The following is a 12,241-nucleotide window of genomic DNA, read 5'->3' as shown; positions in this document are numbered from 1 at the left end:
TCCGTCTTTTGTTTAATTCTAATCCAGTGTAGCATATCTTCATAAAAATTATTTCACTGCCCCTGTAATAAAGAAATGAACAAATGAGTACTCAATGTATACTTCTTTTGAAAATAATAAATCCTAAAAGACTCTTGTTTAAAACTAGACTATACAAGGCGATTCCATTGGGATAAGGCACTCATACCACATCTTCTAACATTTATTTAGATTGTTAGACTTCACTGAGCTTGCTAAGTTTAGCCGGAAAATTGAGGGTAGATATGGATACAGGAAACAGGACCATGTAAAAAATGTTCTAACTAAATGAATAATTCTAGTGAAAAAAATATGAAGTCAAATCTAAATACAACAGCATTATCGGTATTATAATATTTAACATTTCAATTATGCATATATATTTGCAATCTTCGAATCTGATGTTGCATTAAGGATTGCTATATGTTACTAACTTAAAAGTATTTATTGTGCATTTTGTCCAATTCTTTTAAATTTGTATGAACTAAAAATAATTACACAACATTCTGAAACAGTATGTAACAAGGAAAATTGTAAAATACACTTTTCCATTGATAAGGGTTATAAATGTATTATTTGTCATTCATAATCATATACGTATATAAGAATTTTTAAAGTAACAATCAACTTACATGTTTCTTTCTCTTTATATGATGCGATTTTCTCTTTTGTTTTCTTTGTTATTACTGCTTTCTTACAAATACACGACAGGAAATAGTCTCAAAAGTGACTATCCCATTACACTTAGATTTCCTATAACCTTAATTACCATAGCAACTATCTTTGAAATTTGTCTAACATCTGGTCAACATTATTCTATAGGTCAACCTTATCAGAATATGCTTGATTAACATAATGGCTGTATCAAATATCATTTTGTATATAATTGATAATCATGTTTCACAAATTAAAGTTGAATGAAAAAAGTTATAATAATTAATGAGAATAATGAATTTTAATTTTTAATCGAGCAATCTATATGTTGACGGAATAAGAAGTTATTTTGTTCTTAATACAGTGTTGTTTTTTTAGTTTTAAAAACTCTCAGCATTCATTGACTTTCTGAAGCAAAATAAAGGTTTGATTACCATGCAAGACGGCAAACATATTACTTGCATTTTTCTATCAATTTGATAATTTTTATTTTTTTTGGAAAGATCATTTTTTCAAAAAAATTTAGGAACATTATTCGAACGTTTTAAGAATGTTAGAAAAGTAACGTTAAAAAGTAACCAATATTAAACGTTTCTACAACGTATTACTTGCAACATAACCAAACTGAAACTTCCACACAACGTTAAAACAAAACGTTCTTAGAACGTTGATTTGTAACGTTTCATTTTAACGTTCTTACAACGTTCGTGTAACGTTTAGGTCCGAAATAACCTTACAGGAACCAATCCACAACGTTCTTTAAACGTTATGTGTTTAGTGGGATATTCATTTCCAAAATTGATGTCCCAGTCAGTACTGGCATGCAATTACATTTCATCCATCATGTATTTTGTGTACATATATCAAACATCACATTTCATTTTGTGACCAAAACAAATATTTTGTGTTGGTGTTTTACAGTTTTAAAGGGACAGTGGCTTGCTTTAATTTGGTTCATGTCTGTTGACATACATGTATCTGTTTTTTATACATTAGACTGTCAAGTTTCTCAATTGATTTTTGTTTGTCCAATCCATATTTAGTCCACTATTGACACTATTCAGTATGAATTTTTTCATTGTCAAAGGAGGTATTTTCCTATAGTGTAATTACTTAATTATATAGCTATTTCATTAGAACATGCGATTGGTGGATAGTTGTCTCAATGGCAATTATACTACATCTCCTTATTTGATATACAAGACAAATTGCATTAAAGTCTTTTGTGTGACCATGTATTGCTTACACATAGGCGGATCTAGGGGGGGGGGGAAATTTGGTTGCTTATATATGGAATCACTGAAGCGTGACTGGTGCTGGCCCCCTCTTAGGTCAGTTATGAAAATTTCTGGATCCGCCACTGTTACATGTTTCTTGTTGACTCGGCCCCTCTTTAAAAAATGTGGATAAACTTGAAATAAAATCAGTTTATCATGTTTATAAAACATGTAAAATCAGGATACCCAGCAATTTTTTTAAAACTGTAAATACTAGTACTGAAAGTTTTGCATTCATCTAATACACTATTTCCAGTATATGATCATTTATTATTGCAATTATTCAAGAATGGATGTCTTAGCTGTTATTTGCTCTTTGGTTGGGTTGTCGTATTGACATGCATATTCCCCTAATTCCATTCTCAATTTCACTAAAAAATATTTATTTATTGAGATTTCTAATAATTCCTCATAAATGTGCATGTTTCAGTTACAAATGTTTAAGAATGCAAGTTCTTATTATTGCAATATTTACCTAGTCACATTATTCACATTCAATTATATCTGAATTTTCAGTACTGTACATGTAGTGTTTGAGTGGTTTACAATAGGCAATATGTGGTATGGAACTTTACGGAAGAAAAATAAATAAGCAAAGACAATGATAGAAGTCTCATCTGTGTCTTATTGTGATAATGGAAATGGCAATATTTTATGATTACATGTACAATGTATCTGTATATTTACCACCTCTGAAAGTATGTTTTCTGCCCAAATACAGTCTAATGGAACATACTTCAAGTTCAACTTTTACTGGGATTCATGTTTAGTACATGTACCAGATTGTTGCTTTATATATGTTTAACTTCTTTAAATATTTCTTTATGAGTCCTTGTGCATGTTTTGTGTGTTTTACACCAATCAAGTTTGATTGAGCTATATATATATTTTTTTTCTTTTTTCTGCATTGTCTACATACATGACTGAGTTTGAACTTTGTCAATTGCTGGTATTCATTGATATCTACATGTCATTCATGTTGACCGACACCCTTTACCATATAGTAGATTCTTTTAAATACAATGTATATTACAAGAATATAAAAATCCTAAATTTAGCTGGTGAATGTACATGAAACTTACCGTAACATTAGACTTAAAAGTACATGGTACCACCTTCTATTGAACAACCTGCATCTCAAACTTTGAACCTGTATTCACCACTGCATGTTATATTTGTCATTATTTACATAATTTTCTAAGGATTTCTCAAGGTTGATTTTTTTTTCTGGTTTCTTTTTATTGAATGTTGTACTGCAACACCCTCAATTGTTAAAGGCAGTACAATTTTCAAGGCCGAGCATTTCAGCTAACTGACTATGTTGTATAAAATTTGCTCGTAGTTGTAGGCCTAACACTGACCTTTATTTTTTTTATTTTTACATCATTTAGTTGCTTGCCCGTGTTAGGGAGAGTTGTCTCATTAGCAATGAAACCATGTTAATTTTGTATGTACATGTAGATCATATGCCCTTTCTTCATCTGATATACATGATATATGTTAATTTCACAGAAAAACTCTCAAAAACAGGTTTACTATCACATGACTATTGTCGCATTGGCAATCATACCACATCTTCTTTTTATATTTACTATGTCACATTTTATGTGCCAGTCTCTCAACATGCTTGAGCTAAAGCTTATGTTGTCCTTTTTAAGTTGCTGTCTGTCATTATTTGTTAATTTGAGTATTCACGGTAGCATAACTCATGTACAAATGTAATTGTATGTATAAATGCAAATGATAAAGGGTTTTACTCATTGTTGAAAGCTGTACAGTAACCTATAAATAGTTGTGATGAACATGATGAAACATCCAAGAACTTTCATAAAAATCTGAAATCAAACTGGCCTAATTGCTCATGAAATTGTCATGTAAGAACATTGCATGAATAGAAATATTTAATCAAATTAATGTTTTGATATACATGCTTGACAAAAATTTATGGATGATGTTACTGTTCAAATGTTGATACTGCTGTTCTTATGAACATAATGTAAATTTACAGTTATCTATAACATTTAGCCCTGTTTTGTTGGTCTTCTGTCCGTAATAAATTGCACATGTAATTTTTCCACTATACAGGTTCAACATTGTACAACGTACATGTATAAAATGTATGTGCACACATTCTTTTTAATCAAATTGTAATTGTTGAGATTAATCTCTGTCTGACATGTCTGTGTTCATGTTGAAATTAGAACTTGGTCACCTTTGACCATCCTTTACTGCTGTGGAACGATCTCTACGAGGCTGCTACAAGATGTTGAATTACTTTATAGATTACATGAGGTTTTTTCTCTACACATGTTTCCATCTGTCATTCTGTAGGTTCCGTTAATTTTACAATTTAACAGTCACTTTCTGCATTCTATTTAAATGGAGGGTTTTCTTTCTGTCCAGAAAAAACAGGCAAGAAAAGTGGGTGTCAAAAACTGGGTCCTCCTTTCACCTTCAAGCTGAGTCTTACTATATTGTTTTAAATCATTTTTAACATGCTGTTTGACATCACCATGATCACACTGTGGAACTTCTGGTTGGAAAGTTATCTTTACTCAATTTCAAAAAGTTATGTTGCTGTGAATTACACATTGTTGTCCATGTTTTCTGTTCATATATCCTGCAGTCATGTATTGCAATGTAAATGTAAGGCAAGTATCCTTTCCATTTTTGTTCTCATCATTGTCATCTTGAACCTGTAATACAAAAAGTAACAATTGACAATTGTGTACACAAAAAAAAATCCAGTAAGCATGCAGTACATGTATAACAGTATTACTGATAAAAATATTTTTCCTATATAAATATGAAGCACTAATTATCAATGATTATATTGTGATCCAAACTTACATGCAAAACTTCTGTGAAAAGAGATGTGTTAAAAACTTAACAATATCCACCTAACATTTTGTAAAATACTCACCAACTATCAAAATAACAAGTTTTTGCAAAATAAAAATAACTCCGCTACATTATGTGTGTATGTAAATATATGTGCCTGTCTCATTTGAACATGTTGAATTGTTTCACATTGTAGTTTCGGTGTCTTTTATAGCTGACTATGCGGTATGGTCTTTGCTCATTGTTCAGGGCCCCTACCGTGACTTAAAGTTGTTAATTTGTGTGTCATTTTGTTCTCTTCTGGAGAGTTGTCATTTTTGCATTCATACCACATCTTCTTTTTCATATTAGATAATTTAAGTCAAAGCAAAATGAATTTAAATTTATGTATGCATGTTTCCAGTCTCCGATTTGAAACACAAAGGTTCAGGTAGGTAATTCGCCTTTTCCCGAATCTATATATAGGACTATATGGGTAAATGGTAATCTCATTGTTCGTACACCAAAATGAAAATAATGCCACATCATTGGATGGAATTCAAATATTTCGTACGTGTGAAGCCAATCACAACTTTTTGGTGAACACTTTTGAAAATATTAGCCAGAATGCATATAAGAGTTCGAAACGACAAATCTATTTTACGTCTTATTTTTTTAAATTATTATACAATTACATTTCAGAACAGTGAATGTTCTAATTTCCAAGCCTATACCAAATAAGCATTAAACAACATATATACACATGTAGCAACCCAGTGTTGCAATTGTTTTAGGTGAAGCATAAAATATTAGATTTTGACAATATTCATGATATTAAAGCTTGATTTATCACAAGTTTGTACCCTGACATTTCTTTAATTTATGACGTGTTTTTCCCTGTACACCAAAAAATAATTGAATAATAGATGTTGTATATGTGCGCCAAAGATACAAATCACCATCAAAGTCATAATCCAGTTGGGAACCACCCCACAATGTTATAGAATATTATATATAGTTATTATATATTTTTTTGTAAAAAAAACCCCACTTTTTAGTACAAAACGCCTTATATTTTCTGAAAGAACTATATAGAGGGGGACAGGTCTTTTATCAGGACTCCGGGATCGGTGTTTTTAAGCTCGGGATTTTGGGATTGGGTAGAACACAGAAAACATAAAAAAAGTTGAGGCAGGAGGGGAAAAATTTCACCTTAAGGTATCACTCCACAGTTAGGTGTGTAGTTTCGCATTTTGGCCCCTGTGGATTTTTTAAATATGAGAGCTAGTGTGCAATAAAATTCATTTTTGGATAGCTGAGTATTAAAATAGCCTTTGTATTGGGTTTATATGAACATCAAGGTTATGTTATGTATGTAATATAGGCTGTTTTCTGTATGACAGTCCGTATTTGCATGTCCATACCATACATTGGTCCGGCAATTATTGTAATGTTTTTTTCCAACTTTTTATCGCACGAACTTTGTGATTGGATTTTACGAAAAAATGAGGCGAAAGACACCCATTTTTTATTTGATCATTAGGAAGATTTAAGAAAACAGTTTCTAAAAAGGTATCACTCAAAGGCATTGAAATTCTAGTTTGATCCAAATTTTGGGGGGATATATGACATGTTCACCCCCCTTTTTGCAATATTTTATGGTAAATAAATGCTGAATGTTGCCATGGATACACATAAAAGGAATTAATTTTCACCCTTTTAACTTTGGAAAATTGAATCTATGGAAGATACTGATTACATACATATGCACATGTACAACACAAACAGTTAGGTTAATGTATTAGAAATCCAGAAATAGGGGATGATAAAACATTTTGGGGCTCATTTTTAATTTTATTTTCTAACTGTGGAGTGCTACCTTGACCCTTTCAGGATCCGGGAATTCTTTTTTATGAATTTGGGGATTTCATTTATTTTAAATTCAGGACCTCGGGATTGCGAGTTTGTTTAAGCCTGGGATTTCGGGATCAGGACCCCTCCTACCCTCCCTCTATATAGCTATCTGGTATTAAATGGTCAAAACTTGTCCATATGTTTTGTTATACTTCTGGACTTAACATGTTTAATTAACTAAAAAATATCATTTACTTTTATATTATTCAGAAAGTGTGGACGCCTCTTTTAGAAAAGTTGTTTCAAATATGATGTAGTTTTCCTTGTTTTAAGTAAAACATTCTAAGCTTTTCCAAGAATTTTTATAGTAGCACTATACAAACCCTTGCTTTATTCTATTTTTCTTTTCTATAACAGTAAAATAACCTCTTACTTGAGGAAGGGTTCTTCCCAACCTGATAATTACAAATTCATTTATTGGCCTTTTACACAGGCTAGGGCTATTAATTTACCCAGACTTAAAAGCATGCTATAAGGGCATAAGGGACCCCAACATAACTAGTGTACACAATTCAAACAAGAAAACAAACAATCTAATATATATATATACAAACTGAGAAATTACAGTCTATGAACCAAATCAACAAACTACTGAACGACAAGCCCCCAAATCAATCCTCACAGGTACATACACATGCAGCGAGTAATCAGTATGGGTTGTTTTGTTCTGCTGGCATACAATATATTTGCAATTCTGACAACGAACATATTTTGTAAGTAAGGGGAAGGAAACAAATGTTCAGGCATTTTTTTCTGTTATATATTTATATCGTAGTACTCTCACTTGGGATATATAGGTTTAATTATTATTAAAAAAATTGCACAATATATTTATACAGTGTGGTCGGGTGCTTATAGTTTTTAAACAATAAATACAGGTAAGACAGTGATTTGAAAACAAGTGTTAATATCTTTTTATAATATTTACATAAAATGATGTGGGAAATGGACATGATTGCATTTCCAAATGCAGTACAAATGCAGTAAGGGTGATAAAAAAATAAATAACAAATTTCCTGTTATGAAACAAATATTTGGGGGCGGGTTGGTTGGTCAAACAAGGAATAAAATTGGTGTGGCCTATACACATGTTACTTATTTCATAAAGACTGACAAGTATAGCAACACAATAAACCTTATTCTGGTAGTACAAAATGTTGAACATAAAGAACTTCTGTAGCTGTCTCTTAATATATGATTATGTACACAAAAAATGTACAAAGTCAAATGAATGTACACCCTACATCTCCTTTTATTCATATACATATTAAAGAACTAAAACATGTATATATGTACAAAGAAGCATACAGAATAAAATAAGGGTATATATTGTATATATAAGATTTACACTTGGGTACAGGACAAACAGAGGCGGATTTAAGGGGGGGGGGGGGGGGGGGGCTTATGTTTTTTTTACACCAACAAGTGAAACTATAGCATAACAAATTTCCTGGACAGTTCATGGGTATTTTAAAACTTGACCTAAATTGCACATAAACACTGTGGACCATAAAATGACTTGCAATTAAGACAGTTCATACATAGTTTACTATGCAATTCCTTGGTTCAGGGATAATTTCTAAAACAGATGGAAAAAAGGGGGAGAATTTCAACTTCAAGGGTAGATTTTTGTCAAAATGAAGATAGTCGGCTACAGAAAACAGCAAAAAGACGACAGAATACTTACTCATAGTCAAGTTATGGCGTACAATTCGGCTTGTAAGCTGAAATCCTTGGGTATATGGGCCATTATTCGCCTCTTGCAACAAAAAAAATCCGTCCGTTCAAAACATGTGGATTTCAAGCTTCCTGTTGAATCGGTTTTCCAAATAAGGAAAACAAGCCACGCCTCCGTTGCGAGATCGACAAGTAGGATTTTCATACAATACAAGTTATGGCTTGAAAAATAATGTGACATATAATTTTTATTTTCAACAAACTATCATTATTTATCTAATTCTACATAGTTTATCAATAAAAAGATCAAAATACAAGAGCGATTGACGACCAGAGAACTGAAGCGGACAGCGTCGTCACTATGGAGACGCAACGTTACTCATTAATATTCATGAGCATCACAAGAGTTATTTGCCCCTGAAAAAAATGCCTTAACATACCCGCGCGAATTTGCATCTGTTTGTTGTTAATGTATTATTATAAATTTGTTGATTTTTATTAAACTATATTTGGTCGTTCGATCATTAAATCTGTCTGAATAAAATGATCTTTTGTTTTATTATTTATGTAATTATGGCCAAGCCAATGTGCATCCCTGTTTTAAACACTTAGTAGTTTGGTAGGACAAAATTAGATAGCAAGAAATGCCAGAGCTGTTTGTTGATGAATTTATGACTCTTAATGAACTTTTCCGAACATTGAATGATATATATAAGTAAGTTGACCTGAATATATTGTGTCCTTGGAAATTTCTATCACGGTAAACTACCTATTACGTATATTAGAGCAATCGTGCAATCGTATGCTTGTACATGTATTTGACCGTTTGAATAACATTAAGTGGCGAGACAAAATTGCTGATGTCTCTGTCAAATTTGATTCTTTAATATTTTTAAATTAAATCTATAATCAACTTTAATTATACCTTCATTGAACTAAAACAGAAGGTTTCTACACCATACATAAATAATTCTACCTCATAAGAAAGTAATAGAACCAGATAAGACAATTTAAGATGACTTTTATAGTTTACCGATGGTAAAATGATGAACAATTTAAAACTCAGTCGAAAAAGGCTTTTTGTTCGGTGTTAACCAAGGCTACCTGCTGAAGGCCGTACCTTGAACTATAATGAAATTGAGAATGGAAATGGGGAATGTGTCAAAGAGACAACAACCCGACCATATAAAAAAACAACAGCGGAAGGTCACCAACAGGTCTTCAATGTAGCGAGAAATTCCTACACCCGGAGGCGTCCTTCAGCTGGTCCCTAAACAAATATACTGATTCAATGATTATAAACGCCATACTAACTTCCGAATTGTACACAAGAAACTAAAATTATAATAATACAAGACAAACAAAGGCCAGAGGCTCCTTACTTGGGAACAGGCGCAAACATGCGGCGGGGTTAAACATGTTTGTGAGATCTCAAACCTTCCCCTATACCTCTAGCCAATGTAGAAAAGTAAATGGTTTACTTCTATCAATTGTTATTTGGATGAAGAGTTGTCTCATTGGCACTCCTACCACATCTTCCTATACCTATTAACTCACCAGAAGGATAAAATAGAAATACATCTAACAAACGCAGAGTGGACGTGGTTTTTCATGCATCAAATCGTGACATAAAAATGTTATTGTAAGTTTAAATAATCAATGTACTGAATATTCATAATTATTTCGTTTGAAGTTTGACAACATTACTGATCGTGTAATTTATTCTTACCATATTAGTACATGGCATTTAATACACATCTTAAATATATTCTAATCAATTTTTATCACGAATATTGGCCAGTAGTATAAGAAACTTTTATTATTAACACCGATATTCTTCTGTTGGTAACCATATTAACAGCAACAAATTGCAGACTTTGTATCTTCAAATGAAGCACATCATTTGTTCAAATTTGGTCTCTGGTGGCTTTCATATAGATACAACATCTGATTTAAAACACGCTCGAGAACTGAGAAATAATGCCGTATCAATAGTTAATACAACTATAAGGAGATGAGGTACAAAATTTACGAATGCCAATAAGACTACTATTCTCCAAAGGTTAAATGGAGTAGATTTCAGCAATTAAAGGCAACCGTATAACCGTCAACAATGAGAATAACCTATACCTTGTAGGCGGCTATAAAAGGGGTCGATATGAAAAATATGCCCTTTCTTGAAGCCTGGAATAGTGATGAAACTGTACAACATAAGAGCATACTGTAAAAATCAAGTGAAAAAGGCTCAACTTAAGAGATCGACACATAATTTCACTTGATTTTAAATAGAAAAAACACAAAAAAAACACACTGGAAGTGGCAGGGTATTTATCCACCCCTCATTCTTACCACAAACAAGACAATAAGTACATATACGAGGCTATTTCTGAAATTGTTTTTATGATACTGTACGTTCCTTCGTAAACGTTTTATTACTTTATAGATAGATACATGTACATGTATAACAAACATTCAAGATAATTACATTTAAGCACTGAAAACTGTGTTTACTATTGAACATATCAAACAAAATAAGATATGAGTTATACATTGTACGTCATTGAGACAGCAATCCAACCACGTGATTAACCAAAAGACATCTAGAGGTTAAAGACCTCATTGGCCGAATGGTCTAAGCTTGTCAGCATTTATTTAGTCGATCTTTATACGTGACCGTTTGACTCCAATCTCAATTGACTAGGGTGTTCCTGGGGAAGGTCGGTGGTTCTCTCTGGATTCATTTACCAACAAAAACAGAACACTATAATATTATTAAAAGTGCTTAAAGTGGCGTTATATATTAAGATCAATTTATATCTAGAGGACAGAATACAGTTATCAGTAACAGACACGCGACTTTATGATAGTCAAGCTTTTAAGCGTCCTTAGTCCATAAAAGTTCACAGAAACAGTCAAAGATCTCGTCATTAATATCAAATTCTCTATTAGAAAATAACATGCCTATGATGCAACTACTAACGAGCTTAGGGTTCAAAACTCGGATCAGGCATGTAGGTTTTTATAAGTTTTATAGATCACAGCTCTCTCCTGTTTGATCCTATTGTAAGTTTGTTAATTGACATTTTCACTATTATGTATATTTGTTCACACATTGTTAGCAATACAATGGAATTTTATGGGACTGAGAGGTTTACATAGCTATACCACCAGATTTAATCCACCATGATCTTCATAAGGAAATAAAATTAAGAATGGAAAAGGGGAACGTGACAAAGAGACAACCCGACCAAAGGGCAGGCAATTTAGTTTAAAGTAAGTAGATATGGTATGATCGACAGTGATACTTCTAACGGAGCGCAAACAACGTAGATTAACACAACTTATTTGCACCGCAAGGCTATCAGCACTGAGCCGAACCGATAACGTATAATCAGTCATAAAAGACAATTTAAAAAAAAATATTAGCGACCTGATTTATAACTAAACAATAAAGGGAAAACAAATATAACAATAAACAACAACCAGTGCAACACCAGGCTCTTGGTTAGACAGGCACATGTAGAATGTGGTAAAGTTGAACATCTTTTGACTGCTTAATCCTCCTTTATTCCGGAACAGTGCTGTTATCGAAAAACACAAGAACAAACAAATCAACTTAAAATGTTAAGACTCACCAGGTTGGCATGAAGCTACCAAAAAAACTTGCATCAACAAGAAAAGTCACAAAATGGAAATCTACGAATATTCGCATTTTCAAATGTGATAACGAATGAACAAACTTATATAGATATAGGAAGATGTGGTGTGAGTGCCAATGAGACAACTCTCCATCCAAATAACAATTTAAAAAGTAAACCATTATAGGTTAAAGTACGGCCTTCAACACGGAGCCTTGGCTCACACCGAACAACAAGCTACAG

At 32.4% G+C, this 12,241-nt stretch overlaps 1 long non-coding RNA gene across 1 annotated transcript; it reads right to left on the bottom strand.

Annotated features, from left to right (window-relative positions):
* Nucleotides 1-3,837: 3,837 nt before the first annotated feature.
* LOC134684009 (uncharacterized) lies at nucleotides 3,838-8,779 on the bottom strand. Its single transcript, XR_010101141.1, has 2 exons — nucleotides 8,371-8,779; nucleotides 3,838-4,645 (listed from the first exon to the last, which is right to left on the bottom strand). It is a non-coding gene; the product is annotated as an uncharacterized LOC134684009 (long non-coding RNA).
* Between the last annotated feature and the right edge of the window lie 3,462 nt (nucleotides 8,780-12,241).

The sequence above is a fragment of the Mytilus trossulus genome, chromosome 9 (assembly GCF_036588685.1).
Source record: "Mytilus trossulus isolate FHL-02 chromosome 9, PNRI_Mtr1.1.1.hap1, whole genome shotgun sequence".
NCBI classification, from domain to species: Eukaryota; Metazoa; Mollusca; class Bivalvia; order Mytilida; family Mytilidae; genus Mytilus; species Mytilus trossulus.
Note: the sequence above shows the minus strand (reverse complement) of the source record. Positions and strands in the feature narration are given on the sequence as shown.